The following is a 4,471-nucleotide window of genomic DNA, read 5'->3' on the forward strand; positions in this document are numbered from 1 at the left end:
CACACGGCAGCCGCCTAATGGGATTCATTATCAGCACACCCTCCTTAATGTGCCTATCGACGAATCTCTCCAGCGTCTTCAATGGGAAAGAACTCAGGCTGATAGGCCGATAGGCTTTGGCATTATTATAGCTGCATTTACTCGGTTTAGGAATAAACACAACTCTGACCTCCCGCCATCTACTTGGGACATGTCCTACACTAAGGGCCTGTACCGAAGGGGGTCCCCCTTTCCGTAGAAAAGCCGGGTATACACTATCAGGACCCGGACTCTTGTACATTTCGGAGGAGTTCACCGCCCACCGCAGCCTGCCCGTCATAATTTTCGAGGCCAGGCCCCAATTCGGCCTGCCCTCGCCTGGCCGAACCCACGCCAACCCAGAGCAAATTCCCTCCTCATGTAAAACTGGGTCGGGGAAGTGTACCCAGATCAGGTGTTCCAGTATTTCATCTGGCTGGGTAATAGCATTCTACCCAACCCTTGCGTAGGCCCACCAAAGGAGAACCTGCGAAGCCTAGCCACCTGTGACAGTGTCTCCAACTCTTCAGAGAAGGTCCTCCATGGTGACTCCTTCAATTTTTTGATGAGAATTTGAAACTCCTTCTGTACCTTCCTGTACTGAGTCCAGTTCTCAGGTCTTTTGGTGCGGTTCGCTCGGTTCCAGAGTCGCCTAGTCAGACTCCTCAGTCTCCCAAGCTCCCTGCTCCACCATTTGACTTTCCTTCCTACCCTGCATTGTCTGACCGGACATGCCGGATTGGAAGAGTCAGCTAGGGTCCTGTAGATTCTCTCCACTTCGTCCTCCAGCCTTACCTCCAGTTCCTTCCTAAAAGAGCCCCAGTCGGTGGCCTTTCGGGTCTCTTCGCGTGAGCCCCTGTCCGGTGTCAGCAGTGCCCTGAATCTCGAACCTGATGCACCGATGATCGCAGAGCGGGTCCTCCTGGTCCATCGTCCAGTTCACGCATCGATGCGTCAGTCCACGGTCACACAGCGTGACGTCGATGACACACTGACACCTAGAAGTAACGAACGTGGTGGTGGACCTCCTGTTTAGGATCTCCATCTCCACGTCCGCCAAGTACTCTAACAGGGTTGTTCCCCTGGTAGTATTCTTGCTGCTCCCCCATACTTGTTGCAAGTTTACATCGCAGCTTATGATGAGTGATAGCTTTTCAGACCTGCAGTAACTGACAAGTTCCTGCAGCTCTCTGGTGGGCGGCAGCTCCGTGGAGCCATGCGGGAGATACGCCGAACAGAGAACGATATCCTTGATCGGCCCCTCACATGCACCCACACCATGGCCGCCGCCAGGTCCCTGTGACAGAAACTCGCCATCCTCCTGGATCTGCAGGCCTTCCTGGTCACAATGCAGGCACTGGGTCCTGGGTAGTCCCAAGAAAAGAACAGCTCATCCTCACCTAAATCAAAGCCCCTTACAGAGCCCTTATAGCACCAGGGCTCCCGTATTAGGCATATATCTTGTAACGATTTTTCCTCTACGGCCTCAACAAATACTCAATAACCCTAACCCTTTGTATCGATACCCGAAAACACAGCCTAAATCATTACCTGCGTTCCCGCAACTTCGACAACCCTGGAACGATAAAACCATAAAAACCTAAACGAAACTCCGGGAATAATGAGCAGCTCATCCAAATGTTTGAAAATGTGTTTAGCGCGCCAGCCAATTTTTAGTCACGCGGAACCGATAAACCGCAAACGTAATTCTATCCGTATTCCAAACCAATATTTTCACTGATCATCCCCTGAAGTTCCGAACCACATAAACTCAGCCTAGAGCCGTGGAGGCACGAGGGTATGGGACTGCTCGGTTGCTGAGTGCGCGGATCGTGGAGAGAGGGGTGGATTCGTGAACGAGAGCGTCAATTATCAAAGTCGGAATGAACTCGAAACCTGTACCAAAACTCAAGAATTTATGGTGACGAGGATAGGTGGGTAGGAGAAATAAAAATCAGTTGCAATTACTCTTCTATTTTACTATTCATCAAAGGGTAAATTTTATCTATCGGAACAATTATAATGGATATAAAACTTTACTTTTAAAGTTAATACACGAGTAACATTAACCCGAAAGAGTTTTAAATTAATTGTAGAGGGTAGGTGAGAAAGGTAGGAAGCTGTCGGTAAGTCTGTTCGAGACGGATGGGAGAAATAACGTAGGGTTGTAGCGAGAGAGATACGACCTTCTGATTCTTACCGATCGGTCGGTAGGGTTCAGATTCGGTTAGGTAACACTACCAGGTCATTCGGTAGTGACTTTACACGGTTTGGTAGCTCAATTATCGCCATTGCGCTAAATCAGTAATATCCGCCGGTTAGGCCGCAATTCAGGTAGCGGGATAAACATTCAGGTAGCGGGACTGGCTCACAGGCATAGGGAATCATTAGTTAACCTTATTTCCGAGTTCGGTAGCGTAATCCGGGCTTTTGGTAGAGAAATCGGTCACCTCGAGCTAAATCTGTATTACCGACAGGGTTTATCCCTATAGCGGGGGTATAATAAATTCTCCAGGAAGCGGGAAGAATCATCCGATGTAGGGAGACGTTGGGTAACGTGTTTTCCCGGTTAGGTAGCGCAAGCCTTACCGATTATCTAAATCAATAGGTCCCCTAGGGTAGATAGCTCCGCAGGTAGCGGATTAGAATATCCAGATGATGGAAGGGGCCTCAGGCCAGAGGGGATGAATAGGTAGCGTATTGTCCTGGTAAGGTAGCACAATTTTGGGTTTTGGTATAAAAGTCCGTGTCCCCTAGATAAATCAGCATTAGGGGAGGGGTAAGTAGCCGTAATACGATTTTCCCCAGCCCCTTGCCGAGTGGTTAGTTAGTGGTTGGAGGCATTCTAACAGTCTGTTTATAAATTATTAATTAATTAACCAATTAAATTATTACTGAATGAATTAATTAATGGTACCTCCCGGACCGCTAACCATTAATTAGACTAATTGACTACCTCCTTCCGCGAACCTAGAATATCAACGGTTATTCGCGGGAGGTACTTCGATAGTTTTATGGATTCCAACCATCCGAAATTATTAACTAAAAGATAGCGTCCCCATGCCCAACCGGAATCCACAAAATGGCTGACAATTACGTCTCGGGGAGCATTGTTGCATCACCCAGGGAAAATTATCCGGCCTCATGAAGATAGCAGAGAATTTTTAATGAGAAGGTAGCAATAAGGCTAATAAAAGGGAGTGATAAATTTTTACGAGAACAGGGTAGCAATAAACTTAAAAAAAGGTAGCGAAGAGAGATCCGGTATAGGTAGCGAAGATCTGTTAGGTAACGGGGTTTTCCCTAAGCCCTTCCGGGAATCCGAGAAATCCACAAAAAATAGGTAGCACGTATCAAGATTTTACTGTACTAGATAGCATAAAATAGATAGCTATGGGTAGCCTGGGAGAGGGGCATTCCACGCCGCGTGGAATCCCTCAACCTTTGAATTTCACTTTCTCTGGGCGAAATTAAATACTAAATACTTGCCTGATTAATCCGGGATCTATAAGAGAGCATTAGAGAGCATTTTGAGGATTGGGGAGAGGCGTATTGCCTTCCCAACCATGAGTTTTCCGTATGGCATCATATCGCGAGGTAGCGACGCTATTTGCATTTTCCCGTGTTCGCGACACATACGGGTGCGAAATTTACCTTTCCCGCACTTGTTTTCCACTGAATTAATACACTGGTACTTACCATTATGCCAGTGGAGTCCCGGGCGCGAATTTTGGTGGGTTTCAGATGGCTGGAAACGCGGGAGTTGTAGCGTCGATGGGGTACCCCGGAGGGGTTATTTAGGTAGCTTTTTCTTGCCGGATTCAGTCATTTTTCGCGGTTCTCTCTCTCTCTTAAGCTAGGTAATTACCCTACATGAATAGAGGTGACGGATTCACTTGGAATTTCGTCACAATCTGTTTGCCTTTCTGCAAGACTGTGGCTCAGCATGGCAGTCGCAGCCTTGCAGTGTTGCAAGTTGATTTGGGACCATCGGGCGAGCGATGAGGCTATGCCCCCTCGCCGGCCGTCCTCTACTTCAGCATGTCCGCCGCCTTTGGTTCTTCGGGACGCCCTTACGTTTAGTTCCCTTCCGAACCTGCTGACGTAGCTTTCACGCCCTTGACCCCCTGGCCGTGACCAGAGGGGCCCACTTGGGGCCAGGTGAGGGACTCTTGACACCCCTTCCCCAGCCCTGTCGAGCTCCCCCTGTCCAGCTCAAGGCGCCCCCGACTGCCTCTCTGGCGCCTCCGACGTGCCCTGGGCAGTTTTCCCGGAAGAGAGGCCGTCGCATCTGTACACGTTACCCACAGCACTCCCTGCTCAAATGGTTGATCCTCGAAGCCTGGGACTGGAACGCTCTGGTCTCCCCCGAACAACAAGTCTACCAATGCTTCCTGGACGAGTCCGGCCTGTGCCTCTGTCAGGATCGATTCCGGGTAGGTGGTTGGCACTA

This window comes from Fopius arisanus, unplaced genomic scaffold (assembly GCF_000806365.1).
Source record: "Fopius arisanus strain USDA-PBARC FA_bdor unplaced genomic scaffold, ASM80636v1 scaffold00054, whole genome shotgun sequence".
In the NCBI taxonomy this organism is placed as follows: domain Eukaryota; kingdom Metazoa; phylum Arthropoda; class Insecta; order Hymenoptera; family Braconidae; genus Fopius; species Fopius arisanus.